Here is a 22,359-nt window from a genome sequence, read left to right as displayed (position 1 = left end):
CCTGCCATGCCCCTGTGCTCTCTTCCTCCTCCCACTCTCCTGTGTCACTTCCTGCCATGCCCCTGTGCTCTCTTCCTCCTCCCACTCTCCTGTGTCACCTCCTGCCACGCCCCTGTGCTCTCTTTCTCCTCCCACTTTCCTGTGCCCCCTCCTGCCATGCCCCTGTGCTCTCTTCCTCCTCCCACTCTCCTGTGCCCCCTCCTGCCATGCCCCTGTGCTCTCTTCCTCCTCCCACTTTCCTGTGTCACCTCCTGCCACGCCCCTGTGCTCTTCCTCCTCCCACTCTCCTGTGCCCCCTCCTGCCATGCCCTTGTGCTCTCTTCCTCCTCCCACTCTCCTGTGCCCCCTCCTGCCATGCCCCTGTGCTCTCTTCCTCCTCCCACTCTCCTGTGCCACCTCCTGCCATGCCCCTGTGCTCTCTTCCTCCTCCCACTCTCCTGTGCCCCCTCCTGCCATGCCCCTGTGCTCTCTTCCTCCTCCCACTCTCCTGTGTCACCTCCTGCCATGCCCCTGTGCTCTCTTCCTCCTCCCACTCTCCAGTGTCACCTCCTGCCATGCCCCTGTGCTCTCTTCCTCCCACACTCCTGTGTCACCTCCTGCCACGCCCCTGTGCTCTCTTCCTCCTCCCACTCTCCTGTGTCACCTCCTGCCATGCCCCTGTGCTCTCTTCCTCCTCCCACTCTCCTGTGCCCCCTCCTGCCATGCCCCTGTGCTCTCTTCCTCCTCCCACTCTCCTGTGCCCCCTCCTGCCACGCCCCTGTGCTCTCTTCCTCCTCCCACTCTCCTGTGTCACCTCCTGCCACGCCCCTGTGCTCTCTTCCTCCTCCCACTCTCCTGTGTCACCTCCTGCCACGCCCCTGTGCTCTCTTCCTCCTCCCACTCTCCTGTCACCTCCTGCCACGCCCCTGTGCTCTCTTCCTCCTCCCACTCTCCTGTATCACCTCCTGCCACGCCCCTGTGCTCTCTTCCTCCTCCCACTCTCCTGTGCCCCCTCCTGCCATGCCCTTGTGCTCTCTTCCTCCTCCCACTCTCCTGTGTCACCTCATGCCACGCCCCTGTGCTCTCTTCCTCCTCCCACTCTCCTGTGCCCCCTCCTTCCATGCCCCTGTGCTCTCTTCCTCCTCCCACTCTCCTGTGCCCCCTCCTGCCACGCCCTTGTGCTCTCTTCCTCCTCCCACTCTCCTGTGCCCCCTCCTGCCATGCCCCTGTGCTCTCTTCCTCCTCCCACTCTCCTGTGTCACCTCCTGCCACGCTCCTGTGCTCTCTTCCTCCTCCCACTCTCCTGTGCCCCCTCCTGCCATGCCCCTGTGCTCTCTTCCTCCCTCCCACTCTCCTGTGTCACCTCCTGCCATGCCCCTGTGCTCTCTTCCTCCTCCCACTCTCCTGTGTCACCTCCTGCCACGCCCCTGTGCTCTCTTCCTCCTCCCACTCTCCTGTGCCCCCTCCTGCCATGCCCCTGTGCTCTCTTCCTCCTCCCACTCTCCTGTGTCACCTCCTGCCACGCCCCTGTACTCTCTTCCTCCTCCCACTCTCCTGTGTTACCTCCTGCCACGCCCCTGTGCTCTCTTCCTCCTCCCACTCTCCTGTGTCACCTCCTGCCATGCCCCTGTGCTCTCTTCCTCCTCCCACTCTCCTGTGCCCCCTCCTGCCATGCCCCTGTGCTCTTCCTCCTCCCACTCTCCTGTGCCCCCTCCTGCCATGCCCCTGTGCTCTCTTCCTCCCATAATGTCACTCTAGTGTTCTCCCTCCTCCCACTCTCCTATACCCCCACTGGTCACTCTCCTCTGTGCCCCCTCCTGCCATGCCCCTGTGCTCTCCCTCTGGCCCCTCTTCTGTTCTCCCTCCTTTCACTCTCCTGTGCAACCTTTCCATTGCCCCCCTTCTGCCATGCCCCTGTGCCCTCCTTCTCCCCACCTGCCACTCTCCAGTGCCCACTTGTGCCATGCCCCTGTGCCATCTTGCCCCCCACCTGCCATTCTCCTGTGCCCACTTCTGCCATGCCCCTGTGCCCTCTTGGTCCCCACAAGTCACTCCCCTGTGCCCACTTCTGCCATGCCCCTGTGCCCTCCTGCTATGCCAATGTGCCCTCTTGATCCCCACCTGTCACTATTCTGTGCCCCCTCACGTGCCACCACTCTCTTGTGCTTCCTCCTGCCATGCCCCTGCGCCCTCTTGTTCCCCACCTGCCACTCTCCTGTGCCCACTCCTGCAATGCCCCTGTGCCATCTTGCTCCCCCCCTGCCACTCTCCTGTGCCCACTTCTGCCATGCCCCTGTACCCTCCTGCTTTCCACCTGCCACTCCCCTGTGCCCATTCCTGCCACTCCCCTGTGCCCCCTCCTCTTTCCTGTGCCCGCACCTTCCCCTCCCCTCTGCTCTCTCCCGGCAAGCCTGTGCTCCCTCCCGCCCGGCTCTCTCCTGTGCCTCCTCCCTTCCTGTCTCGCACATGCGCATATCGGCGGGTATCGCAGCCGCACATTGCAGGGGCCTGATCCCGGGATACGGTGACACAGGGGCGGGGAGGAGACGCAGCGGACACCGGAGACAGTGACACAGCGGCAAGGTGAGCCGGACACAGCCTGATACATTGTATTCTATATATCCTGTATATACCCTGCCCTGTATTCTATATATTGTATACACCCTGCCCTGTATTCTATATACTATGTATCCACTGCCCTGTATTTTATATACTATGTATCCACTGCTCAGCCTGACACAGCATCCCTGTATATATACCCCCACTGCCATATATATTATATATACTGTATATACACTGCTCAGCCTGACACAGAATCCCTGTATATATACCCCACTACCATATATATTATATATACTGTATATACCCCTCTGCTATATATACTATATATACCCAGCTCAGCCTGACACACCACTGTATATATACCCCACTGCCATATATATTATATATACTGTATATAGACAGCTCAGCCTGACACACCGCTGTATATATACCCCACTACCATATATATTATATATACTGTATATACACTGCTCAGCCTGACACACCGCTGTATATATACCCCACTACCATATATATTATATATACTGTATATACACTGCTCAGCCTGACACAGAATCCCTGTATATATACCCCACTACCATATATATTATATATACTGTATATACCCCTCTGCCATATATACTATATATACCCAGCTCAGCCTGACACACCACTGTATATATACCCCACTGCCATATATATTATATATACTGTATATAGACAGCTCAGCCTGACACACCGCTGTATATATACCCCACTACCATATTTATTATATATACTGTATATACCCCTCTGCCATATATACTATATATACTGTATATACACTGCTCAGCCTGACACACCACTGCATATATACACCACTGCCATACTGTATATATTATATATACTGTATATACACAGCTCAGTGTGGTATATATACAGTGGTGTGTCAGGCTGAGCTGTGTATATACAGTATATATAATATATATGGCAGTGGGGTATATATACAGTGGTGTGTCAGGCTGAGCAGTGTATATACAGTATATATTATATATGGCAGTGTGGTATATATACAGTGGTGTGTCAGGCTGCCATATATAATATATACTGTATATACACTGCTCAGCCTGACACACCACTGTATATATACCCCACTGCCATATATATTATATATACTGTATATACACAGCTCAGCCTGACACACCACTGTATATATACTCCACTGGCATATATATTATATATACTGTATTATATATACTGTATATACAAAGCTCAGCCTGACACACCACTGTATATATACCACACTGCCATATATATTATATATACTGTATATACACTGCTCAGCCTGACACACCCCTGTATATATATATATATACCACTGCCATATATATTATATATACTGTATATACCCAGCTCAGCCTGACACACTGCTGTATATATACCCCACTGCCATATATATTATATATACTGTATATAGACAGCTCAGCCTGACACACCGCTGTATATATACCCCACTACCATATATATTATATATACTGTATATACCCTTTTGCCATATATACTATATACAATGTATATACACTGCTCAGCCTGGCACACCACTGTATATATACACCACTGCCATACTGTATATATTCTATATACTGTATATACCCAGCTCAGCCTGATACACCACTGTATATATACCACACTGCCATATATATTACATATACTGTATATACACTGCTCAGCCTGACACACCACTGTATATGGGTTCACTACGATCTGCCGGCGGCCGACCTCCCGGCGACCAGCATACCGGTGCCGGGAGGCCGGCCGCCGGCTTACCGACAGTGTGGCGAGCGCAAATGAGCCCCTTGCGGGCTCGCTGCACTCGCCACGCTACGTGCACGGTGGCGCGCTACACTATTTTATTCTCCCTCCAGGGGGGTCGTGGACCCCCACGAGGGAGAATAAGTGTCGGTATGCCGGCTGTCGGGCTCCCGGCGCCGGTATGCTGGTCGCCGGGAGCCCGACCGCCGGCATACTGAAGACCATCCCTGTATATATACCCCACTGCCATATATATTATATATACTGTATATACACAGCTCAGCCTGACACACCACTGTATATATTCCCCACTGCCATATATATTATATATACTGTATATACACTGCTCAGCCTGACACACCGCTGTATATATACCCCACTACCATATATATTATATATACTGTATATACACTGCTCAGCCTGACACACCACTGTATATATACCCCACTGCCATATATATCATATACTGTATACACCATTCACAGCATCACTGATATACTGCCTGGTACAGTACATTATATACTGTATACAGCATTGCCATATACTATATATATGGTCGAGTCACATTATTATGACACCTCATACACGTGATGTCGACAGTGCGTATCCCATATCACTCGCTGCTGGCTTGGTGGGTATATAATGTGTGATAGGCCGTCTGCACACACATCACTCGTTGCTGGCTCGGTGGGTATATAAGGTGTGTGATCGGCGTTTGCACACACATCACTCGTTGCTGGCTTGGTGGGTATATAAGGTGTGTGATACGCCGTCTTTACACATATCACTCGTTGCTGGCTTGGTGGGTATATAAGGGGTGTGATAGGACGTCTGCACACATATCACTCATTGCTGGCTTGGTGGGTATATAATGTGTGATAGGCTGTCTGCATACATATCACTCGTTGCTGGCTTGGTGGGTATATAAGGTGTGTGATAGGCTGTCTGCACACATATCACTCGTTGCTGGCTTAGTGGGCATAGTATAAGGTGTGTGATACTCCGTCTGCACACATATCACACGTTGCTGGCTTGGTGTGTATATAAGGGGTGTGATAGGCCGTCTGCACACATATCACTCGTTGCTGGCTTGGTGGGTATATAAGGTGTGTGATAGGCTGTCTGCACACATATCACTCGTTGCTGGCTTGGTGGGTATATAAGGTGTGTGATCGGCGTTTGCACACACATCACTCGTTGCTGGCTTGGTGGGTATATAAGGTGTGTGATACGCCGTCTTTACACATATCACTCGTTGCTGGCTTGGTGGGTATATAAGGGGTGTGATAGGACGTCTGCACACATATCACTCATTGCTGGCTTGGTGGGTATATAATGTGTGATAGGCTGTCTGCACACATATCACTCGTTGCTGGCTTGGTGGGTATATAAGGTGTGTGATAGGCTGTCTGCACACATCACTCGTTGCTGGCTTAGTGGGCATAGTATAAGGTGTGTGATAATCCGTCTGCACACATATCACACGTTGCTGGCTTGGTGTGTATATAAGGGGTGTGATAGGCCGTCTGCACACATCACTCGTTGCTGGCTTGGTGGGTATATAAGGTGTGTGATAGGCTGTCTGTACACATATCACTTGTTGCTGGCTTGGTGGGTATATAAGGTGTGTGATAGGCTGTCTGTACACATATCACTCGGTGCTGGCTTGGTGGGTATATAAGGGGTGTGATAGGCCGTCTGCACACATATCACTAGTTGCTGGCTTGGTGGGTATATAAGGTGTGTAATAGGCCGTCTGCACACACATCACTCGTTGCTGGCTTGGTGGGTATATAAGGTGTGTGATAGGCTGTCTGTACACATATCACTCGGTGCTGGCTTGGTGGGTATATAAGGTGTGTGATAGGCTGTCTGTACACATATCACTCGTTGCTGGCTTGGTGGGTATATAAGGTGTGTGATCGGCCGTCTGCACACATATCACTCATTGCTGGCTTGGTGGGTATATAAGGGGTGTGATACGCTGTCTGCACACATATCACTCATTGCTGGCTTGGTGGGTATATAAGGGGTGTGATAGGCTGTCTACACATATCAGTCGTTGCTGGATTGGTGGGTATATAAGGTGTGTGATACGCCGTCTTTACACATATCAGTCGTTGCTGGATTGGTGGGTATATAAGGTGTGTGATAGGCTGTCTGTACACATATCACTTGTTGCTGGCTTGGTGGGTATATAAGGTGTGTGATAGGCTGTCTGTACACATATCACTCGGTGCTGGCTTGGTGGGTATATAAGGGGTGTGATAGGCTGTCTGCACACATATCACTAGTTGCTGGTTTGGTGGGTATATAAGGTGTGTAATAGGCCGTCTGCACACACATCACTCGTTGCTGGCTTGGTGGGTATATAAGGTGTGTGATAGGCTGTCTGTACACATATCACTCGGTGCTGGCTTGGTGGGTATATAAGGTGTGTGATAGGCTGTCTGTACACATATCACTCGTTGCTGGCTTGGTGGGTATATAAGGTGTGTGATCGGCCGTCTGCACACATATCACTCATTGCTGGCTAGGTGGGTATATAAGGGGTGTGATAGGCTGTACACTTATCAGTCTTTGCTGGCTTGGTGGGTATATAAGGGGTGTGATAGGCTGTCTACACATATCAGTCGTTGCTGGATTGGTGGGTATATAAGGTGTGTGATAGGACGTCTGCACACATATCACTCATTGCTGGCTTGGTGGGTATATAAGGGGTGTGATAGGCTGTCTACACATATCAGTCATTGCTGGCTTGGTGAGTATATAAGGGGTGCGATAGTCCGTCTGCACACATATCACTCATTGCTGGCTTGGTGGGTATATAAGGGGTGTGATAGGCTGTCTGTACACATATCAGTCTTTGCTGGCTTGGTGGGTATATAAGGTGTGTGATAGGACGTCTGCACACATATCACTCGTTGCTGGGTGGGTATATAAGGTGTGTGATAGGACGTCGGCACACATATCACTCATTGCTGGCTTGGTGGGTATATAAGGGGTGTGATAGGCTGTCTGTACACATATCAGTCTTTGCTTGGGTCCCGGATTTCGTGAAATATCACCAGCTAATAGAAGCAGGAGAGAGATAAATGAAGTTGGAGGTTTGTGAAAGTTTTTTTTTGGTGACTAGTTGGGATGTTCTTGTCAAAGTAGAAAGATAAGCAAAAATCTCATGAGCGTTAATACGATGGGAGTGAATAATTGAGGCGGCAATGTGTACAGAGGGGTGAGTAGCAAGGAGAATGAAGCATGTTATTGTTTTAGAAAAAAAACTATGGAGTGCAATGAAGAAAATAAATTTGTGGTACATGGTTCATTTGAGATAAAAGTACAGTTCTTTAGGCTTGCAGTGTAAAGAATTTGCAATATTTAAATTTAAATGTTCAAATACCAGTTCACTAGTGTTGTTCAGCTGTTCAATTACAAACACTTGGTATTAAGAACTATTTGCATATGTGGGCATAAATTGATCAGCACAGCTGACCCTAGGTTGTATCTAAAGGAATACTTGGCAAATTAATAACTGCTACCAGTGAGCCAAATGTTTAGTTGGTTATACTGTAGGTGAAAAATGACACTGTATATGAGTATGCAAACAGCAGGCCAGCATGCCTTCATTAACTATACATACTGTAACTGAGAAAAAATTGCAAACCCAGGTATTTACAGGCGCAAGTAAATCATGATTTAACAACTGATTTTCTTACATAAAAATTGGTTGCATTCTGTTCTTAGACTGCATGAGGATGTCAGAGAGAGAGATATGTACACACTGTACGCTTAAATGGACAGAAGAGTTTGATAGTGATATAGGTGTGTGATGGGAATGATATGGGTGTGTGATGGGAGTGATATAGGCGTGTGATTGGAGTGATATAGACGTGTGGTGGGAGTGATATAGGCGTGTGGTGGGAGTTATATGGGTGTGTGATGGGAGTTATATGGGTGTGTGGTGAGAGTGATATAGGCGTTTGGTGGGAGTGATATGGGCGTTTGGTGGGAGTGATATGGGCGTTTGGTGGGAGTGATATGGGCGTGTGATGGGAGTGATATAGGCGTGTGATGGGAGTGATATAGGCGTGTGATGGGAGTGATCTAGGCCCTCATTCCGAGTTGTTCGCTCGCTAGCCGCTTTTCGCAGCAGTGCACACGCCAAGCCGCCGCCCTCTGGGAGTGTATCTTAGCTTAGCAGAATTGCGAACGAAGTATTCGCAATATAGCGAAAAGATTTTTCTTTGCAGTTTCTGAGTAGCTCGAGACTTACTCTTCCAGTGCGATCAGTTCAGTGCTTGTCGTTCCTTGTTTGACGTCACAAACACACCCAGCGTTCGCCCAGCCACTCCCCCGTTTCTCCAGTCACTCCCGCATTTTTCCCAGAAACGGCAGCGTTTTTTCACACACTCCCATAAAACGGCCAGTTTCCGCCCAGAAACACCCACTTCCTGTCAATAACACTCCGATCACCAGAACGAAGAAAAAACCTTGTAATGCCGTGAGTAAAATACCAAACTTCTTAGCAAATTTACTTGGCGCAGCCGCAGTGCGAACATTGCGCATGCGCAGTTAGCGGAAAATCGCACCGATGCAAAGGAAAATAACGAGCGAACAACTCAGAATGAGGGCCATAGACGTATGATGGGAGTGATATGGGGGTGTGATGGGAGAGATATGTGCGTGTCATGGGAGTGATATGGGCATGAGATTGGTGTGTGATGGGAGTGATATGGGCGTGTGATGGGAGTGATGTGGGCGTGTGATGGGAGTGATGTGGGCGTGTGATGGGAGTGATGTGGGCGTGTGATGGGAGTGATGTGGGCGTGTGATGGGAGTGATATGGGCGTGTGATGGGAGTTATATGGGCGTGTGATGGGAGTGATATGGGCGTGTGATGGGAGTGATATGGGGGTGTGATTTGGGGTGTGATGGGTGTGATTTGGGGTGTGATGGCAGTGATATGGCAGTGTGATGGGAGTGATATGGCCGTGTGATGGGAGTGATACAGGCGTGTGATGGGAGTGATATGGCCGTGTGATGGGAGTGATACAGGCGTGTGATGGGAGTGATATGGCCGTGTGATGGGAGTGATACAGGCGTGTGATGGGAGTGATATGGCGCATCATGGGCATGTGATGGGAGTGATATTGGCGTGTGATGGGAGTGATATGGGCGTGTGATGGGAGTGATATGGGCGTGTGATGGGTGGGATATGGGCATGTGATGGGAGTGATATGGGCGTGTGATGGGAGTGATATGGGCACGTGATTGGAGTGATATGGGCGTGTGATGGGAGATATGTGCGTGTGATGGGAGTGATATTGGTGTGCGATGGGAGTGATATGGGCACGTGATTGGAGTGATATGGGCGTGTGATGGGAGTGATATGGGCGCGTGATGGGAGTGATATGGGCGTGTGATGGGAGTGATATGGGCGCGTGATGGGAGTGATATGGGCGTGTTATGGAAGTGATATGGGCGTGTGATGGGAGTTATATGGGCGTGTGATGGGAGTGATATGGGCGTGTGATGGGAGTGATATGGGCGTGTGATGGGAGTGATATGGGTGTGTGATGGGAGTGATATGGACGTGCGATTGGAGTGATATGGCCGTGTGATGGGAGTGTGATGGGAGTGATATGGGCGTGGCATGGGTGTGTGATGGGAGTGATATAGGCGTGTGATGGGTGTGTGATGGGAGTGATATAGGCGTGTGATGGGAGTGATATGGCCGTGTGATGGGAGTGATATGGCCGTGTGATGGGAGTGATACAGGCGTGTGATGGGAGTGATATAGGCGTATCATGGGCGTGTGATGGGAGTGATAATATGGGCATGTGATGGGAGTGATATGGGCGTATCATGGGCGTGTGATGGGATTGATATGGGCATGTGATGGGAGTGATATGGGCGTGTGATGGGAGTGTCATGGGTGTGTAATGGGAGTGTCATGGGCGTGTGATGGGAGTGATATGGGCGTGTGATGGGAGTGATATGGGCGTGTGATGGGAGTGATATGGGCATGTGATGGGAGTGATATGGGCGTGTGATGGGAGTGATATGGGCGTGTGATGGGTGTGATATAGGCGTGTGATGGGAGTGATATGGGCGTGTGATGGGAGTGATATGGGCGTGTGATGGGAGTGATATTGGCGTGTTATGGGAGAGATATGGGCATGTGATTGGTGTGTGATGGGAGTGATATGGGCGTGTGATGAGAGTGATATGAGCGTGTCATGGGTGTGTGATGGGAGTGATATAGGCGTGTGATGGGAGTGATATGGGCGTGTGATGGGAGTGATATGGGCGTGTGATGGGAGTGATATGGGCGTGTGATGGGAGTAATATAGACGTGTGATGGGAGTGATATGGGCGTGTGATGGGAGTGATATGGGCGTGTGATGGGAGTAATATAGACGTGTGATGGGAGTGATATGGGGGTGTGAGTGATATGGGCGTGTGATGGGAGTGATATGGGCGTGTGATGGGAGTGATATGGGCGTGTGATGGGAGTGATATAGGTGTGTGATGGGAGTGATATAGACGTCTGATGGGAGTGATATAGACGTGTGATGGGAGTAATATAGACGTGTGATGGGAGTGATATGGGGGTGTGAGTGATATGGGCGTGTGATGGGAGAGATATGGGCATGATATTGGTGTGTGATGGGAGTGATATGGGCGTGTGATAGGAGTGATATGGGCGTGTGATAGGAGTGATATGGGCATGTGATGGGAGTGATATGGGCGTGTGATGGGAGTGATATGGGTGTGTGATGGGAGTGATATGGGCGTGTAATGGAAGTAGTATGGGCATGTGATGGGAGTGATATGGGCATGTGATGGGAGTGATATGGGTGTGTGATGGGAGTGATATGGGCGTGTAATGGAAGTAATATGGGCATGTGATGGGAGTGATATGGGCATGTGATGGGAGTGATAAGCGCGTGTGATGGGAGTGATATGGGCGTGTAATGGAAGTAATATTGGCATGTGATGGGAGTGATATGGGCGTGTAATGGAAGTAATATGGGCATGTGATGGGAGTGATATGGGCATGTGATGGGAGTGATAAGCGCGTGTGATGGGAGTGATATAGGCGTGTGATGGGAGTGATGTGGGCGTGTGATGGGAGTGATGTGGGCGTGTGATGGGAGTGATGTGGGCGTGTGATGGGAGTGATATAGGCATGTGATGGGAGTGATAAGCGCGTGTGATGGGAGGAGTGATATAGGCGTGTGATGGGAGTGATATAGGCGTGTGATGGGAGTGATATGGGCGTTTGATGAGTGATATAGGCGTGATATGGGCGTGTGATGGAAGTGATATGGGCGTGTGATGGAAGTGATATGGGCATGTGATGAGTGTGTGATGGGAGTGATATGGGCGTGTGATGGGAGTTATATGGGCGTGTCATGGGCGTGTGATGGGAGTGATATGGGCGTGTGATGGGAGTAATATAGACGTGTGATGGGAGTGATATGGGGGTGTGAGTGATATGGGCGTGTGATGGGAGTGATATGGGCGTGTGATGGGAGTGATATGGGCGTGTGATGGGAGTGATATAGGTGTGTGATGGGAGTGATATAGACGTCTGATGGGAGTGATATAGACGTGTGATGGGAGTAATATAGACGTGTGATGGGAGTGATATGGGGGTGTGAATGATATGGGCGTGTGATGGGAGAGATATGGGCATGAGATTGGTGTGTGATGGGAGTGATATGGGCGTGTGATAGGAGTGATATGGGCGTGTGATAGGAGTGATATGGGCATGTGATGGGAGTGATATGGGCGTGTGATGGGAGTGATATGGGTGTGTGATGGGAGTGATATGGGCGTGTAATGGAAGTAGTATGGGCATGTGATGGGAGTGATATGGGCATGTGATGGGAGTGATATGGGTGTGTGATGGGAGTGATATGGGCGTGTAATGGAAGTAATATGGGCATGTGATGGGAGTGATATGGGCATGTGATGGGAGTGATAAGCGCGTGTGATGGGAGTGATATGGGCGTGTAATGGAAGTAATATGGGCATGTGATGGGAGTGATATGGGCGTGTAATGGAAGTAATATGGGCATGTGATGGGAGTGATATGGGCATGTGATGGGAGTGATAAGCGCGTGTGATGGGAGTGATATAGGCGTGTGATGGGAGTGATGTGGGCGTGTGATGGGAGTGATATGGGCGTGTGATGGGAGTGATATAGGTGTGTGATGGGAGTGATATAGACGTCTGATGGGAGTGATATAGACGTGTGATGGGAGTAATATAGACGTGTGATGGGAGTGATATGGGGGTGTGAGTGATATGGGCGTGTGATGGGAGAGATATGGGCATGAGATTGGTGTGTGATGGGAGTGATATGGGCGTGTGATAGGAGTGATATGGGCGTGTGATAGGAGTGATATGGGCATGTGATGGGAGTGATATGGGCGTGTGATGGGAGTGATATGGGTGTGTGATGGGAGTGATATGGGCGTGTAATGGAAGTAGTATGGGCATGTGATGGGAGTGATATGGGCATGTGATGGGAGTGATATGGGTGTGTGATGGGAGTGATATGGGCGTGTAATGGAAGTAATATGGGCATGTGATGGGAGTGATATGGGCATGTGATGGGAGTGATAAGCGCGTGTGATGGGAGTGATATGGGCGTGTAATGGAAGTAATATGGGCATGTGATGGGAGTGATATGGGCGTGTAATGGAAGTAATATGGGCATGTGATGGGAGTGATATGGGCATGTGATGGGAGTGATAAGCGCGTGTGATGGGAGTGATATAGGCGTGTGATGGGAGTGATGTGGGCGTGTGATGGGAGTGATGTGGGCGTGTGATGGGAGTGATGTGGGCGTGTGATGGGAGTGATATAGGCATGTGATGGGAGTGATAAGCGCGTGTGATGGGAGGAGTGATATAGGCGTGTGATGGGAGTGATATAGGCGTGTGATGGGAGTGATATGGGCGTTTGATGAGTGATATAGGCGTGATATGGGCGTGTGATGGAAGTGATATGGGCGTGTGATGGAAGTGATATGGGCATGTGATGAGTGTGTGATGGGAGTGATATGGGCGTGTGATGGGAGTTATATGGGCGTGTCATGGGCGTGTGATGGGAGTGATATGGGCGTGTGATGGGAGTAATATAGACGTGTGATGGGAGTGATATGGGGGTGTGAGTGATATGGGCGTGTGATGGGAGTGATATGGGCGTGTGATGGGAGTGATATGGGCGTGTGATGGGAGTGATATAGGTGTGTGATGGGAGTGATATAGACGTCTGATGGGAGTGATATAGACGTGTGATGGGAGTAATATAGACGTGTGATGGGAGTGATATGGGGGTGTGAGTGATATGGGCGTGTGATGGGAGAGATATGGGCATGAGATTGGTGTGTGATGGGAGTGATATGGGCGTGTGATAGGAGTGATATTGGCGTGTGATAGGAGTGATATGGGCATGTGATGGGAGTGATATGGGCGTGTGATGGGAGTGATATGGGTGTGTGATGGGAGTGATATGGGCGTGTAATGGAAGTAGTATGGGCATGTGATGGGAGTGATATGGGCATGTGATGGGAGTGATATGGGTGTGTGATGGGAGTGATATGGGCGTGTAATGGAAGTAATATGGGCATGTGATGGGAGTGATATGGGCATGTGATGGGAGTGATAAGCGCGTGTGATGGGAGTGATATGGGCGTGTAATGGAAGTAATATGGGCATGTGATGGGAGTGATATGGGCGTGTAATGGAAGTAATATGGGCATGTGATGGGAGTGATATGGGCATGTGATGGGAGTGATAAGCGCGTGTGATGGGAGTGATATAGGCGTGTGATGGGAGTGATGTGGGCGTGTGATGGGAGTGATGTGGGCGTGTGATGGGAGTGATGTGGGCGTGTGATGGGAGTGATATAGGCATGTGATGGGAGTGATAAGCGCGTGTGATGGGAGGAGTGATATAGGCGTGTGATGGGAGTGATATAGGCGTGTGATGGGAGTGATATGGGCGTTTGATGAGTGATATAGGCGTGATATGGGCGTGTGATGGAAGTGATATGGGCGTGTGATGGAAGTGATATGGGCGTGTGATTGGAGTGATATGGGCATGTGATGAGTGTGTGATGGGAGTGATATGGGCGTGTGATGGGAGTTATATGGGCGTGTCATGGGTGTGTGATGGGAGTGATATGGGTGTGTGATGGGAGTGATATGGGTGTGTGATGGGAGTGATATGGGCGTGTGATGGGAGTGATATGGGCGTGTGATGGGGGTGATGTGGGCGTGTGATGGAAGTGATGTGGGCGTGAGATGGGAGTGATATGGGGGCGTGATGGGAGTGATATGGGCATGTGGAGGCAATCTCTTTCCCAGCACGGCTGTCATGGGCAGTACTGTGAGAATACGGGCCGGTGGCTGTACGCCAGGCAGGGTCACTTGGAGCAGTCAGTGCTGCTACTTATGGTGCGGTGATGGTGGATAGATCGGCTACAGCATGGCTCAGATAGGCACAGAGGGCATGGCATGGTTGGATGTACACAAGGAATGCCGACATCTGCCGACACCCCTGACTCTGGCCTATGGCGATATCTGCTGTACGATGGAGAATGTCACGTCTCTGCCTATTTACCTCCAGTGCTCTGTGTGACATCAATACAGGGGAACATGGCAGTGCTGCGTTGTGTGACAGGCGCTCGGGATGTCGGCGGTCAGAATACCGACTGCTGCATCCCTATAGTCTGAATCCTGACATGGAAAGATATGTATACTTACCCTCCTCCAGTGGCCCCCTACGTCTCCCTACCCGCAGCCTAAACCAAATCCCCCCCCACCACGGCCTAACCCAACCCCCCACGCAGCCTAAACCTACCCCCCCACGCAGTCTAAACCTACCCCCCCACCCCCCGCGCGCGGCTTACCTGTCCCGGCGGGCGGCGTATGTTCGTTCGGGATCCCGGCGCGGGCCTTGTGACCCTGGGGCAGCTGTATGAAGCCTGGAGACGTGATAGTGGAAGGTGACAGCACACCGGCCAATCATCTAACTGTCAGGTTACAGGCTGGGTTTGAGAAATGACAGGCGCTGACTGACTGGTGTGATATCACGTTTCCGATTAATGTCGGAATCCCGGCGTCGGTATTTTGACTGCCGGATCCCGACCAACGGGATCTTGACTGAATCCCTGTCACAGGTTCTTGGCTGAAGAGCTTACATTCTCTTGTTGTTTACACATCTGGGGTGTCGGCGGACCTGTGAGAAGCTTCCAGCTGCATCAGCGCTGATCCCCTGCCCAACGCAGGACAGATCCTCTTTATTGTGACAGCAGCCGTCGGCATTGTGCCGGGATTACTGGGATAACAGAGGGAACATCTGACTCCTGTATTATTTACACACACCCTGCAGTGCTGTCTGTCATTCCAATAAAGTGCAGGGTACCCTGCTGTGACAGCGCAGCTGGAACACTAGACCGTAGTCAGACACTTTCTTGTGCCGACACACTTCCCTTCACCAGGCAACATGTGCCGACACACAGCCCTCCGACAGCACAGAGTAAATCAGGAGCTGAGTGATATGTCAGTGAGGACAGGGCTGCATGTGACAGGGGCAGTGACATGATGTGAGGAGGGGAATGGAGGCAGCAGGAAGCCACAGACTGAGAGTTATATAGTGGGAGGAGCAGGGTCCCCAGCAGCACAGAGTATATCAGGAGATGAGTGATGTGTCAGTGAGGACAGGGCTGCATGTGACAGGGGCAGTGACATGACGTGAGGAGGGGAATGGAGGCAGCAGGAATCCACAGACTGAGAGTTATATAGTGGGAGGAGCAGGGTCCCCAGCAGCACAGAGTATAGCAGGAGATGAGTGATGTGTCAGTGAGGACAGGGCTGCATGTGACAGGGGCAGTGACATGATGTGAGGAGGGGAATGGAGGCAGCAGGAAGCCACAGACTGAGAGTTATATAGTGGGAGGAGCAGGGTCCCCAGCAGCACAGAGTATAGCAGGAGATGAGTGATGTGTCAGTGAGGACAGGGCTGCATGTGACAGGGTCAGTGACATGATGTGAGGAGGGGAATGAGGGTTCCGGTATGAATGGTTGACCATGTTATGGTCGACAGTCATTAGGTCGACCACTATTGGTCGACATTGACATGGTCGACATGGACACATGGTCGACACATGAAAGGTCGACATATGAAAAGGTCGACATGAGTTTTTTAACTTTTTTTGGTGTCGTTTTTTGCGTAAAGTGACTGGGAACCCCAATTAGTGCACCGCGTCCCCTCGCATGGCTCGCTTCGCTCGCCATGCTTCGGGCATGGTGCCTTCGCTCCGCTATCGCATCGCTCGGCACACTTTACCGTTCCAATCGTAGTCCATGTGGATCGTAAAGTATGGAAAAGTCCCCCCCCTTCCCCCCCAAAAAAGTTAAAAAAACTCATGTCGACCTTTTCATGTGTCGACCTTTCATGTGTCGACCATGTGTCCATGTCGACCATGTCAATGTCGACCAATAGTGGTCGACCTAATGACTGTCGACCATAACATGGTCGACCATGTGAACGGATACCGGGAATGAGTGGGCAGGTGGTGTGGATGTGACAGGAATGAGTGGGCAGGTGGTGTGGGTGTGACAGGAATGAGTGGGCAGGTGGTGTGGGTGTGACAGGAATGAGTGGGCAGGTGGTGTGGATGTGACAGGAATGAGTGGGCAGGTGGTGTGGGTGTGACAGGAATGAGTGGGCAGGTGGTGTGGGTGTGACAGGAATGAGTGGGCAGGTGGTGTGGGTGTGACAGGAATGAGTGGGCAGGTGGTGTGGGTGTGACAGGAATGAGTGGGCAGGTGGTGTGGGTGTGACAGGAATGAGTGGGCAGGTGGTGTGGGTGTGACAGGAATGAGTGGGCAGGTGGTGTGGGTGTGACAGGAATGAGTGGGCAGGTGGTGTGGGTGTGACCGGAATGAGTGGGCAGGTGGTGTGGGTGTGACAGGAATGAGTGGGCAGGTGGTGTGGGTGTGACAGGAATGAGTGGGCAGGTGGTGTGGATGTGACAGGAATGAGTGGGCAGGTGGTGTGGCTGTGACAGTAATGAGTGGGCAGGTGGTGTGGGCGTGACAGTAATGAGTGGGCAGGTGGTGTGGGCATGACAGGAATGAGTGGGCAGGTGGTGTGGGTGTGACAGGAATGAGTGGGCAGGTGGTGTGGGCGTGACAGGAATGAGTGGGCAGGTGGTGTGGGCGTGACAGGAATGAGTGGGCAGGTGGTGTGGGTATGACAGGAATGAGTGGCTGGAAGCTGCCTGTGTTCCTGCAATGATATTATATTATATTATATTATATTATGTGTTCCTGCACTGATATGTGATATATTGTCTGTGTACTTTATTTGTTATTATGGGTTTAACCCCGTAGTTCCCAGTCTGAATTCCACTCCAGAATCCTGTGGGGGTCATTAATAGCGACCCAGGACTCTGCTGCGAGATCTGTGTCGTGCTGCCAGACCATGGCGAACTGCTATAGCCCGAATTGTGTCTAATAACTGCCCCTGGTAGGTATTTATTTGGCCTAGGGGTATCGTGAGAACATTACCCAGACACTCAGGGGTAAACTTACTAAAGGACAATTTTAAATCACTCTAAATCGATGTTGTGTCTCGGGGGCTAAATCGCTCGTTTACTCACATTACAGATCGATATAGAGAGGTGTGTTAGTAAATGTGCATTTTACCCCCTGAAACGCACCAGCGATTAAATCAGCCTTTAGTAAATGTCACCCTAAGGGCACCATGCGCGGTGGAAGTATGGAGACTGCAGGAGAAACCAATAAAGTATAATGACTTCTGCAATATGGGGGGGATTCCGACCTGGGCGCTGCTGTGCGTTTCCGCACACTCATCTGCGGCATCGCCAGACAGCGACAAGCTGGTGCGAAAATTTCCATTGCACAGTCATTCGCATGCTGATTGACAGGTAGAGGGCGTTTGTGGGAGGTAACAGGGAGTGTCCAGAAAAAAGCAGGCGTTCCCAAGCGTTTTCAGGGAGGGGGTGTGACGTCCGCTCCGGCCCCGATTATCCGTTCTCATCGCACTGCAGGAGTAAGTCCTGGGCTGCGCACACACTGGTTTTTTTGCAGCTCGGCAAACACATACGATTGTACACTTGCACGAGACAAATTTACACTCTCCTTGGGCGGCGACTATCTGATCGCAGGACAACAAATGTAGCAGCCTAACAATCAGGTCTGAATCACCCCCAATGTCACTTACAGTACATCTTACACTTCCGCTATACTCATACTTCCAACTGTTTCAGGAGATATATATATATATATATATATATATATATATATCAAATTTAATTTTTTTGTGGCCGGCCAAACTTTCATGATAACAGAGAACAACAGCTCGCTACCGGAGTGGCATAGAAACCCAGACTGCCTGTATATTGGTGGATGTTGTTTCTCGGTATACAGCAATTTGTAGTTTTTTTTTTTAGGTTTTCAGACTCACCAATAAATGTGTAATAATCCCGTCCACCTGTCTGGCTTTTATAGAACCAAAAGTCCAAGGATACCAGCACTCGCCTACATGTTTGATAAGATATTGGGGGGGAGGGGGTGCAATTCAATTGTTATAGCGTGCCCTCTGACACCGGATCGCCGGTCACTTTAGAGATGCCGATATTCAGTTATTTGCTCCGACACCGGGCGCCCGTTGCGTTTTGCGTATGGTATAAAGGAGTAAAGTGGCTGAACCCAACCAAACTCCTGTGACAGGGAAATGTGAGGAGAGTCAGAGTTTGCGCACATTCCTGCGTGCCGCCTAATGAGGAAGAAACGATGGGATAATGATTGGATTCTTCCTATAGGTAGAATAGATTGTACACTGGGGAAGCGGTTATGTGACCGCAGTCTAATACCGACGCATGGAACGGGACTCATAGCATGGGTGCTACACTGGGCCGCAGGCAGGTGGTAGAAAGTGTCCCATCTGCTGTCACTGTCTATGCGGCTGTCTCATTGCCTCAGTGATACTGTGCCAGCTCTCCGGTGATCTGTGACGTATGTGGCAACACAACCTGGCAGCAAAGGTGCCAGCCACTCCCACAGGCACGTGCTGCTCTGTCTCCTGTTATCTTATGAGTGCCAGTGTCTGCCAGAGGTTCCTGTAATCATCCCCCGGGGGCCGGCAGGGTGAGTGATAGGGAGGGGGGGGGGGGGGGGACTGACGGTCTCCTGCATGCCTGTCTATGTGTGTCTCAGGCTCGGCCTGTCGCGCTCTCTGTGTAGCTAGGTGTGCACAGGTCTATGTGTGTCTCTCAGGCTCGGCCTGTCGCACTCTCTGTGTAGCTAGGTGTGCACAGGTCTATGTGTGTCTCTCAGGCTCGGCCTGTCGCACTCTCTGTGTAGCTAGGTGTGCACAGGTCTATGTGTGTCTCTCAGGCTCGGCATGTCGCACTCTCTGTGTAGCTAGGTGTGCACAGGTCTATGTGTGTGTCTCAGGCTCGGCATGTCGCACTCTCTGTGTAGCTAGGTGTGCACAGGTCTATGTGTGTGTCTCAGGCTCAGCCTGTCGCGCTCTCTGTGTAGCTAGGTGTGCACAGGTCTATGTGTGTGTCTCAGGCTCGTCCTGTCGCTCTCTCTGTGTAGCTAGGTGTGCACAGGTCTATGTGTGTGTCTCAGGCTCGGCATGTCGCACTCTCTGTGTAGCTAGGTGTGCACCGGTCTATGTGTGTGTCTCAGGCTCAGCCTGTCGCTCTCTCTGTGTAGCTAGGTGTGCACAGGTCTATGTGTGTGTCTCAGGCTCGGCCTGTCGCACTCTCTGTGTAGCTAGGTGTGCACAGGTCTGTGTGTGTGTCTCAGGCTCGGCCTGTCGCACTCTCTGTGTAGCTAGGTGTGCACAGGTCTGTGTGTGTGTCTCAGGCTCGGCCTGTCGCACTCTCTGTGTAGCTAGGTGTGCACAGGTCTGTGTGTGTGTCTCAGGCTCGGCCTGTCGCACTCTCTGTGTAGCTAGGTGTGCACAGGTCTGTGTGTGTGTCTCAGGCTCGGCCTGTCGCACTCTCTGTGTAGCTAGGTGTGCACAGGTCTGTGTGTGTGTCTCAGGCTCAGCCTGTCGCTCTCTCTGTGTAGCTAGGTGTACACAGGTCTATGTGTGTGTCTCAGGCTCGGCCTGTCGCACTCTCTGTGTAGCTAGGTGTGCACAGGTCTGTGTGTGTGTCTCAGGCTCGGCCTGTCGCACTCTCTGTGTAGCTAGGTGTGCACAGGTCTATGTGTGTGTCTCAGGCTCGTCCTGTCACACTCTCTGTGTAGCTAGGTGTGCACAGGTCTATGTGTGTGTCTCAGGCTCGTCCTGTCACACTCTCTGTGTAGCTAGGTGTGCACAGGTCTATGTGTGTGTCTCAGGCTCGGCCTGTCGCACTCTCTGTGTAGCTAGGTGTACACAGGTCTATGTGTGTCTCAGGCTCAGCCTGTCGCACTCTCTGTGTAGCTAGGTGTGCACGGGTCTATGTGTGTGTCTCAGGCTCGGCATGTCGCACTCTCTGTGTAGCTAGGTGTGCACAGGTCTGTGTGTGTGTCTCAGGCTCGGCCTGTCGCACTCTCTGTGTAGCTAGGTGTGCACAGGTCTATGTGTGTGTCTCAGGCTCGTCCTGTCACACTCTCTGTGTAGCTAGGTGTGCACAGGTCTATGTGTGTGTCTCAGGCTCGTCCTGTCACACTCTCTGTGTAGCTAGGTGTGCACAGGTCTATGTGTGTGTCTCAGGCTCGGCCTGTCGCACTCTCTGTGTAGCTAGGTGTACACAGGTCTATGTGTGTCTCAGGCTCAGCCTGTCGCACTCTCTGTGTAGCTAGGTGTGCACGGGTCTATGTGTGTGTCTCAGGCTCGGCCTGTCGCACTCTCTGTGTAGCTAGGTGTGCACAGGTCTATGTGTGTGTCTCAGGCTCGGCATGTCACACTCTCTGTGTAGCTAGGTGTGCACAGGTCTATGTGTGTGTCTCAGGCTCGGCCTGTCGCACTCTCTGTGTAGCTAGGTGTGCACAGGTCTATGTGTGTGTCTCAGGCTCGTCCTGTCACACTCTCTGTGTAGCTAGGTGTGCACAGGTCTATGTGTGTGTCTCAGGCTCGGCATGTCGCACACTCTGTGTAGCTAGGTGTGCACAGGTCTATGTGTGTCTCAGGCTCGGCCTGTCGCACTCTCTGTGTAGCTAGGTGTACACAGGTCTATGTGTGTGTCTCAGGCTCGGCCTGTCGCTCTCTCTGTGTAGCTAGGTGTGCACAGGTCTATGTGTGTGTCTCAGGCTCGGCCTGTCGCACTCTCTGTGTAGCTAGGTGTGCACAGGTCTATGTGTGTCTCTCAGGCTCGGCCTGTCGCACTCTCTGTGTAGCTAGGTGTGCACAGGTCTATGTGTGTGTCTCAGGCTCGGCCTGTCGCACTCTCTGTGTAGCTAGGTGTGCACAGGTCTATGTGTGTCTCAGGCTCGGCCTGTTGCTCTCTCTGTGTAGCTAGGTGTACACAGGTCTATGTGTGTGTCTCAGGCTCGGCATGTCGCACTCTCTGTGTAGCTAGGTGTGCACAGGTCTATGTGTGTGTCTCAGGCTCGTCCTGTCGCGCTCTCTGTGTAGCTAAGTGTGCACAGGTCTATGTGTGTGTCTCAGGCTCGTCCTGTCGCGCTCTCTGTGTAGCTAGGTGTGCACAGGTCTATGTGTGTCTCTCAGGCTCGGCCTGTCACACTCTCTGTGTAGCTAGGTGTGCACAGGTCTATGTGTGTGTCTCAGGCTCAGCCTGTCGCACTCTGTGTAGCTAGGTGTACACAGGTCTATGTGTGTGTCTCAGGCTCGGCCTGTCGCTCTCTCTGTGTAGCTAGGTGTGCACAGGTCTATGTGTGTCTCTCAGGCTCGGCTTGTCGCACTCTCTGTGTAGCTTTGTGTGCGCAGGTCTATGTGTGTGTCTCAGGCTCGGCTTGTCGCACTCTCTGTGTAGCTAGGTGTGCACAGGTCTATGTGTGTCTCAGGCTCAGCCTGTCGCACTCTCTGTGTAACTAGGTGTGCA

The 22,359-nt window shown here is 51.3% G+C and overlaps 1 protein-coding gene across 7 annotated transcripts in view; it reads left to right on the top strand.

Annotated features, from left to right (window-relative positions):
* The first annotated feature begins 2,434 nt into the window (after positions 1-2,434).
* The window catches only part of MAPRE3 (microtubule associated protein RP/EB family member 3), a 173,742-nt gene continuing 153,817 nt past the window's right edge, over positions 2,435-22,359 (top strand). For 2 of the 7 annotated variants that reach the window (XM_063914950.1, XM_063914948.1), the window contains exon 1: positions 2,435-2,562. The gene's annotated coding sequence lies outside the window, so the exon portion shown is untranslated. Of the gene's footprint in view, positions 2,563-19,427; positions 19,505-22,359 lie in introns of those variants that run through there. The other 5 variants (XM_063914952.1, XM_063914951.1, XM_063914953.1 and 2 more) reach the window with 3 other exon arrangements.

This window comes from Pseudophryne corroboree, chromosome 4, assembly GCF_028390025.1.
Source record: "Pseudophryne corroboree isolate aPseCor3 chromosome 4, aPseCor3.hap2, whole genome shotgun sequence".
NCBI lineage: Eukaryota > Metazoa > Chordata > Amphibia > Anura > Myobatrachidae > Pseudophryne > Pseudophryne corroboree.
The sequence above is the reverse complement of the archived record's forward strand: the minus strand, read 5'-3'. Positions and strand labels throughout refer to the sequence as shown.